Source organism: Nyctereutes procyonoides, unplaced genomic scaffold, assembly GCF_905146905.1.
Source record: "Nyctereutes procyonoides isolate TBG_1078 unplaced genomic scaffold, NYPRO_anot_genome, whole genome shotgun sequence".
NCBI classification, from domain to species: Eukaryota; Metazoa; Chordata; class Mammalia; order Carnivora; family Canidae; genus Nyctereutes; species Nyctereutes procyonoides.
In genome coordinates this window covers 37,297,066-37,306,824 of record NW_026575048.1, presented here as the reverse complement: position 1 = coordinate 37,306,824, position 9,759 = coordinate 37,297,066, and positions in this window count along the sequence as shown.

The following is a 9,759-nucleotide window of genomic DNA, read 5'->3' as shown; positions in this document are numbered from 1 at the left end:
GTAATTGGTGGAGCCAGGATTCAAATCCAGATCTGTGGGCCTCCAAAACTCTTTCTCCATCATAGGGACCTTCACTCAATTTAGCCGCCTGTCCATGTCTACCCTGACCCTCCTTCCTCTAAAAAGGATAAGATAGTTACATTGTAAATCATCAATGATTTCACTTTGTCTGAGAGGAGAGACAAAATGGTAATGAGAGGAAAGTGGAGGTTGAAAGCTGTGAGAAGCATTTGAGAGATGAGCCAAAGGGCCCAGACAGAAACCACAGGGGACAGACAAGGAGTTTGAATGTCATGAAGGTAGGGGTCCAGAAGCAGCACAGGTGAGAGAAGGCAGCTCAAGAACCAAATGCAGGATGCTGAAGCCTGTAGTAAGAGGTTACTTTTAGCATAAGGCACATCCTGCCAGGGAAAGGGAAGTTCATTATGGATGATGCACGTGGCTGGACAGGAGGACATCCTGAAGGTCAGCCATCCAGCTTCCATCATCTTGTGTCATCTCTGCCAAGAAGCCTTCCAGCCTGGTACAGAAAGCCAAAGTCACTCCATTTATATATAACATTAGAGAGGGACCCTATATGGTGGTTCCTTAGCCACCAGGTTAAGGAAAGAAAATGTATGCATGTAGGTCTACAATCTATACATCTACTATCTTGTCACATGAAGGCAGCAAAGCCTTGTTGCGATGTTCGAAAGTCAGCCCTCAAACATTGCAGGTAGGCTCTGCTTTAAGAAAACCCATTATACATATGCATCAAGCTTAGTTCTGGAAGAAGGAACTCTTCAGTTTATCTATATTGGTCTGAGTTGCCCAGCTTCAACTTAGGGATGAGTTTTCTAGAGCATGTCTGTTGTGTAGAGTGATGCAAATATACAACTCTACAAAGCATTGCAGGTGTTTGCACTATGCTAATCTACCCAAGCTGTTGTAGGTGTACTTTCAATTTAAGAGAGGACTTCCTATTTTTGCTATTGTAGTGTCATTAACCAGAAAGATACCAGAGACATATGCTTGGAAGTTAGGCAAGGTCATAAATGGCTATGATGCACATATGTAATTAATGTTCATATTAATGTAAAACATTATAACAGTGTTATATGTGTATTCTAGATGGTTGATTAGCAATACATAATATTGTTAATGGTTTAATGAGTGATAATAAGATGGTCTTCCCCAAGTACTCACACTGAACAAACTACCTGATACGTGAAAAACATTAATGGGTCACTGGCTTCCCAGGCTGGGAGGACTGGTTCTTTAGAGTTGTGTGATTCCATTCAAACCACTTACCCTCTCTGAGCCTCAGTTTACTCATTTGTAAGTCCTGAACGAGGCCCACCTCCCAAGCCCCTCCCTCTCTCTGGTCTCTCTCAGCCTCATTCCAGCAGCACTGACCTTCTGGGGAGCCTCAGCCCCACCAGGCTCCCTCCTGCCTTTGGGCCTCTGCACCTGCTACCCTCTCAGCCCACTCACTTTTTCTTAATTCTCAGCCCACTTGGCTCCTGTCGTCCTTTGGATCTTGGTTCAAGCATCATTTCCTTAAGAAGTCTCGCTGCAGAAATCACCGGGTCAGATCCTTCCATTATAGACCATGTTTCACCACATTTATCACTGATGCGGATTTACATGCATTCGTGTGATAATTTTACTCATGTGTATTTCTTCCCCTGAACTATAAGCTCCTGAGAGGAGAGACTCTCTGTTTATACTCATCACTGTACCCCAGAACTAGGACATAGTGAGAGCTCAATTAATTAATATGTATTGGGTCAAGGAATAAAATTAATCAATCAACTGATGGGGATGACGCCCACCTACTACTAATAATAGTGATATTAAAAGAAAAATATCTTACTCCCTCCATCGCTGTGCCTTCCCCCAACACATAACTCTTATCTTTAGGAAGATATAATCTCAAATTTTAAAAACCTGACCTCACAAATATTTCGTTCTCCCTTCTAGCTGCCCACCACCCACCACCCACCACTGATCTACCCACCGAGAGTATCCCTTAATACCTGACTCAGATCATTGTTTTATTTATGGAATCAACTATTGTTCTGTCTTTAAAGAAATCTGTGTGCTTCCCTTCCTCCCTCTTACATCTGCTTCTCTCCTTTATCATATGTCCCTCTCTTACTCCGTTCTCCCTGTAGTCATTTTATTTGTGAGCCAAAAATTGACCTTAATCATGACTGATAAATGCAAGAGCAGTGCTCAAGTGATTCGTCTGCATCAATGAGAAGGAGAGTGGAATTAGATGTCATAAAGAAACGGTGCCTCCAACCTCAAAAGTCCTTGAACATTCTCATATCCTTCTCCAAAGTCCCCACAAAAGTCTGCATCTTCAGCTTCCCTCATTTGATTCTGTTTCTTCAAGAGGTCAACGTTCAGGGAAAATGCAAACACAGTATATTCAACTGTTAGGTGCACTGTTTAATTACTACCAGCAGCAATATGATATGATGGTTCATTTCACTGTACTTGTGCAGAATCTTAGCTATACTGCGAAGCACTGATACGGGAATTCTAAGGATTTATAGATTATTTCTATGCAAAAGGTTCTAACTGCAGGGCTCCTTTGCGACTTTCATCCTCCCTTCCAAGAAGTTGGAAGCAACTGATAATCATGGAGGAGATTCATTGGAAGTAAGACGACTCAAATTTTAAAAGGGTACTGATGTTAGTTAGGTCTTTCGCCTGGGGTCTAAATGGAGCTCCCAAACATTCTACCTGGAGTGAGCTCCCAAGAGCAGGGCCCCAGGGCTCCATGACAAATGAGGTTTATGCAAAGCCTGCCACAGCAGTGATATGTCCCAGAACTTGTCTCCAGCCCTATCCCTGGGTCCTGCGTCTGCCTGTCTCTGGGAGAGCTGGCTTTCCCCGTCCCACCATCTCTCCTTATCATCCAGCTCTCAAGGGAGCCTACAGTTGTAACTTCATAAAAATCACAGTGCAATGAGACTATAGCAGCCATCTTCCACTGAGCATCTCCAAAGCTTGAGCCACAGCCTTGGCAAACAGTGCAGTAACACAGTGAACTATTGGGACTTCATCAAGATAAAAAGCTTCTGCACAGCAAAGATAACAGTCAACAAAACCAAAAGGCAGCCTACAGAATAGGAGAAGATATTTACAAATGGCATATCAGACAAAGGGCTAGTATCCCAGATCTATAAAGACCTTATCAAACTTAACACCCAAAAACTGAATAATCCAGTCAAGAAATGGGCAGAAGACATGAACAGACATTTCTCCAAAGAAGACATACACATGGTCAACAGACACATGAAAAAATGCTCAACATCACTCGGCATCAGGGAAATACAGACAAAATCACGATGAGATACCACCTCACAGCAGTCAGAATGGCAAAAATTAACAAGTCAGGAAGCAACAAATGTTGACAAGGATGTGGAGAAAGGGGAACCCTCTTACACTCTTGGTGGGAATGCAAGCTGGTGCAGGACTCTGGAAAACAGCATGGAGATTCTTTAAGAAGTTAAAAATAGAGCTACCTTATGAACCAGCAATTATACTACTAGGTATTTACCCCAAAGATACAAATGTAGTGATATGAAGGGGCACCTGCAGCCCAATGTTGATAGCAGCAATGTTCGCAATAGTCAAACAATGGAAAGAGCCCAGATGTCCATTGACAAATGAATGGATAAAGAGGATGTGGGATATGCATATGGAATGGAATATTACTCAGCCATCAGAAAGGATGAAGTCTCACCATTTACATCAACATGGATGGAACTGGAGGGTATTATGCTGGGTGAAATAAATCAGTCAGAGAAAGACAATTATCATATGTTTCACTCATATGTGGAATATAAGAAACAGCACAGAGGATCACAGGGGAAGGGAGGGAAAACTGAATGTATAGTAACCAGAGAGGAAAATAAACCATGAGAGACTCTTAACTATAGGAAACAAACTCAGGGTTGCTGGAGGGGAAATGGGGGGGGGGAAATGGGGTAACTGGGTGATGGGCATTAAGGAGGACATGTGATGTCATGAGCACCGGGTGTTATACCCAACTGATGAATTATTGAACTCTCCATCTGAAACTAATGATGTACTATATGTTGACTAATTGAACTAAAATTTTTTAAAAAGGTAGAAATGACTGTTGCTGCTTTGCGAATAAAGAGAGTCAAGCTGAATGAATGGCGGGTGAAGTATCTGAGGTCCAAGCATGGCTGGCAGGCTTCTTCCTTCTAAGCCCCTGTACTTCCATCTGTCCTAGTCCAGGGGCTGATGTGTGCATGTCTGGATTCCTTCTCTGAGGGCATATTGTACACAGAGTCTGGAGTGAGCAAACCCCAAGTGGCAAATATGGCAAACATACAGAGGGAAAACCAAGGTGAGCCCTTGGTACTAGGGTCCAGTGGGAGGGGTAACAGACCATAACCAAGGAGCAGAAGTGGACCCGGAGCCAGAAGTCAGGAAAAAGTAAGAGTAAAGAGCTGGCCTCTCCAGGTGGAAGAATTAGGATGGACTGGAAAGAGCTCTGGTGGCATGTACCTATTCAGTCATAATAGACATGTACCTTTGTCACAGATTTCAGGACAACTGGGACACCAAAGAATACACACCCCACAGCCCCTTCCAGAAAAGGAGCAGCCCCTTTCTGAGCATGCAGGCACACACATGCCTTAATACAGTAGGTAGGACTCTGAGATGTTATGTAAATGACCCAAGTCCAGTCTTAAATGCACTGGAGAGATTCCTTTGTTAAAGTTTCCTGAGAGGTATAAAGGATCGTAAGATGCCTAAATAACCAGCTACCCCCAGCCTTCCTAAGCCTGTGTCTGGCAAAGCAGGCCTTCCAGAAGTGGGACAGCTGGGCTGACCCTGGCCATGTTTTCTGAGCCCACCCTGGTTTCTGATGAGCAGTGAACCACTGATTATTGCCACTGATGGCTGCTGTGGCCTATTTGTAGGGGTCTCTGGGGAAGAAGATCCATGACCTTCTTCACAAACTCATTTTAGCTCCTAAACTTATCTGAGACTGAAGATTGAATCTGACACTTCTCGTCTGCCCCCCAATCCCACACCCCCACTTTAGGAGAGGGTCGCCATCCCTTAGAGTCCCCTGTGGGCTGGTAAGCTATTTTTATTTTTTGCAATCCTGCTTTTCCTTTTTCCACAGGATGCTCAGATCCATCTTCTTTCCCACCCCCACCCCCAAAAGGGAACCTCTGCCTGAAGAACGGGGCATTGAAGGAAGTGCTGGCCAGAGGCAGACTCCTGGATGGAGGGTCCAGCTCTGACACTTAGAAGCTGGGTCAGCTTAATTTGTGGCTTGCCCACTCTGAACCACAGGTTCCAATCTATGTAAGGTTGATAGGAACAGCACCCACCACTGGAGATCTCAGGATTAAAGAAAATCAAGCATATCATGGCTGGCACAGGGTGGCCATGACTATTACTTTGTCAACCTCAGTCCCCCTCCACATGCTATAATGATCTCTCCATGTGGTTCATGCTTCACAGTTGTCTGAGGGCTTTCGGAGCCTGTTTATGGGGACTCCAATTAGCTCCCCAGTTTGCACAGTTCTTACGTATGTGTGGTTGCATAGTAGCTTATACTAATTGTGGTTGGTTATGATACCATACCTGTTAATTTCATTATCTTAAATATGTATACTTTTATGGCATGTTTTGAAGCAAATGAATGACAAATATCCATTGTGACCTACAACGCTAAGCAAAGGAACCATCTGGGAAGTGAGAATGGAATGTTAGCCATGGTTCCTATCCTGGGGAGCTCCCGGTTATTTGGCAGAGATCCCGGGCACCCACATGCACACACACACACACACACACACACACACACAGGCCCTGCAACCACTTGGCCAGAATGGAAGCAGGTTCTCTAGGGAGGTTCTCAGAGCTCTCCATGGGGGTCTGTGAATTCTGCTCCCTATAGATTTACCTGAAAGGTTTCTTTTTTTTTTTAATTTTTTTTTAAAATTTATTTATGATAGTCACACACACAGAGAGAGAGAGAGGCAGAGACACAGGCAGAGGGAGAAGCAGGCTCCATGCACCGGGAGCCCGATGTGGGATTCGATCCTGGGTCTCCAGGATCGCACCCTGGGCCAAAGGCAGGCGCCAAACCGCTGCGCCACCCAGGGATCCCCACCTGAAAGGTTTCTTAACCAAGAGCAAGAAGAGGTGGGATGAGAAGTGGGGGAGGAAGGACCTGACTCAGCTGGGCACTTTCTCTGTTCTAGTTCTGGCACTGTGTATGCATTCCAGTCATTTCACTTAATGCTAGAAAATGCTACAAAGGACTGTGGTAGATTCTGTCCCATGTTGCACTGGTCCTCCTTTAAGACTGAAGGACTCAGCTGCCAGCTGTCAGATCTCTCTGCAACAGCACTTGGGTGAAAAGAACCAACTCACCCAAGGTCAAGCCCCACATCTAGGGAGTGGTCAATCTGGAGCTTTAAAGGACTGGCCTTTGCATCCCAACCCAGGACAGCTCTGCAGGGCTATCTCAACTTCAGAGCTCTGCGGACACTACAACACAGTTCAGCTTCTCCCTCTGCCGGATCCTGCTTCCTTACCATTCTTCCACAGATGCTGAGCCCAGAAGCACTGCACAATAAACTTCCCGCACACTCATCTCTATGTGAAGAAATAGAGGCTCAGAGATGAAGTAACTTGCCCCAGGTCACATAGCTTTTAAGTGACAGGACTGGCCTCAAACCCAAGTTAGTGTAACAATAAAGCTCTATTATTTTTAATATATAAGATGAAACCCCACCATCCCATCAGTCCTTGAGCTCCAAAACTCCCAGAAAGAAGTAGAATGTCCACTTGAGGCCGTGAAAAGCCCGAATAAGATCAGATCTTCAGGTTTAAAACAGATTATAGCCCTTCTTCCCTTCCCCCACTGAGAAGTCGTCCCTAGCCATCTGTAGAGGTCTCGCGTAACTAACAGTGCACGAGGGCCTAGCCGTCGGCCCGAAAGAGAAGGGCAAGGGCCCAAGTGCCTGCACCTGCCCAGCCACCTACTACTGGTGTGACTTTGACAAGTTGCTCACCATCTTTGGGCCTGGATATTTTTCATCTGTAAATTTAAAATAATAGATCTGCCCACAAATATTGTTTTGAGAATTAAATAGCATGATAAATACATTTAAACTATTTTGAGTACACAAAACTTTCCAGTTCAGTCAGAACACAGAGCCTTAAAAACAGGATGATAAAAAGGCATTTGCCCAGAAACCCAAGGCCAGTTCGTCCTCTTCACAATTTGTCCAAACTACCTTGAGACTTCAAGGGTTCAGAAGAGTCTGTGATGCTCTCAGGAGACCTCCAGCTGGCCTTCACTGGCTTTCCTAGGGCAACATGGGACATGGGGACACACAGGAGACTGGATGTCAGGAGATCTGGATTGCAGTCCTGGTTTTCTCAAAAACGAGCTCTATTTTTTAAAGAAGGTTTTATTTATTTATTTATTCATGAGAGACACAGAGAGAGGCAGAGACACAGGCAGAGGGAGAAGCAGGCTCCCTGAGGGGGGCCTGATGAGGGACTCAATCCTGGAACTCTGGGATCACACCCTGAGCCGAAGGCAGATGCTCAACCACTGAGCCACCCAGGCATCCCAAAAATGAGCTCTATTAATGTCACATGCCCCTTCCCTCTCTGGGCTCGGCTTTCTCTTTTTTGAAGTGAGGATGTTGGACTAGGTGCTCCATAGCACCACTTCCATCTCAAGTATGTAGATTCTATGATATCTAGTGCTTTCTAGAGAAAGTGTCCTTTCTGCTCCACCCACCGTCATGACTACCAGCCTATCTCCCCTACCCTTCCATCCGGGGGGGATGATGTCCTCACTGTCCAAGTCAGGAGCCAAGAATGGCAGGAAAGTAAGGGAGAAGACTGCCAGCAAACCCAGGGTCATCCAGAGTCCCTGGAAGCAACAATGAGCCGATGCTAGTGGCTCTCTGGGTAGATGTATGAATGCTACTTACTGGATGCCAAACCCTCACCTGGAGATTGGAGTGTGCACCAATGCAGGTGGCTCCCTTGTGCCAGCTGGTGATTCATTTACATCACACCTCACAACACACCCGATTGTTTTGCCCTGCAGAACATCTCAGGAGCTGCACCCTGATCTTACAATAAGTCAAAGCAAACACAAAGGAAAGGAAACATACCAGGAAAGAGTTGTGTGAATAGACACCAAAGCTAAATAACCCACAGTTGTTCAGAAAGTCAGTTTACAAAGTTAATGACCAACACATTTTGCCCAGAGTATGTGGGACAACAGGAAGGTGGAGCAGCTGTACTCTTACTTCAAGGGGTGTGGTGGGGGGGGAGGATGGCGCACCCTTCTTGCAAAACCCCTCTCTGAGGCTCATGTGTTTCCCAGAAAAAGAAGGGTGAGTGACTTGCAGAGCTGGGAAATGTTTCTCTGGCAAAAGCTCAGCACCAGCATATTGCAGCCTATGGAGAGATGGCTTCCCCTTGACAAAGATTTACAAAGGGAAGCTAAACTTTTCAGGAAACAATACAGAATATTGATGATGTGAACAAAAACTAGAACTTTCATTCATTTGTCATTCATTCATGCATCCGTTCCCTCAAAAGTGCTTGATAAGTACCTGCTACATGCAATTTAGTTGAGTGTCAACCAAAATTGTATGAATGCCTATGTGATTTTGAATTGCTCTTTTAGGAAATCAAAGAGAAAAGTGATAATGAGTAACTTTTTGCAATCAATTGCTAAGGAGCGATTTGTGGCTTTACTTTGTTGTGGGTATTGTTAACAGTGGGGCCATCAGGTTTTTTTGTATTGGCCACCCTGCTCCTGTCCACCAGCAGAGTATTCTGTGTAGTTGCCACAGGAAGGATGTCCTATAAGTCAATCAAAGGCATTTTCTAGTGTTGGAATTAAGCTTAGTCTAGAGAAGGTCAAGGGTTCATCAAATGTGGCCACTCCGTTGATGAGAATGCTGTGTTAAGACATATTCTGAGGCCAGTGTGGATCAGTGGGAACGATTGCCTTGGGATCCAGGAGAGAGAGGGGTATTTGGCATCCTGGCTTTTCCATCTTGATGGCTGCATCCCTGCATCCTTCAGGTCTAGTGATCAGAAGGGCTCTCCTGCTGTTCATGGTCTCCTAAGACTGCATTCCTTCTGAGGTCTGGGATCTTTACCCCAGAGTGCAGATCTCAGCTGGAGAGATGAGCCATACAGTGTGAGCAGAGTACTGAAGCTCTGGAGCCCACACTGTCTGCCACTTCCTTCCCGGTTCAATGGAGCCAGCCAAGGGAGTGAGCACTTCCCTCCCAGCAGAGAGCAAGGGTCAGGCAGGACAGACCCTGTGGAGCCATTCCATAGGGACCTGTGGCCTGTCCCCTACATTTGGCCAGGAGCTGACTGCAGAAGTTACAGCTTCTTATGAGTTCTCTCCCAAGACAGCTGCGCTCCTCACCTCCCATCTGCATAATTAACTAGCAGTTGTTCCTGTTTGTGGAACATGGACCAGGCAACCCCTGTGAGGTCCTGCGGGGACGTTCCAAGTCTGACTGGCAGACAGTTGGCTGGAAAGCAAGCTTCTGCAATGCTTGACTGAAAGAACTGAGGACATCCATTTTTTTCTTTCCCACTTCAAATCATCTTTATCATCCACCTCTGCCCCTCTCCCTCTAGACTGTCCCAATGTAACCATGGCAGGCTCTACTGGACACTGGCTCCATCATACACTTGAAGCTGGGCTCTGATTTT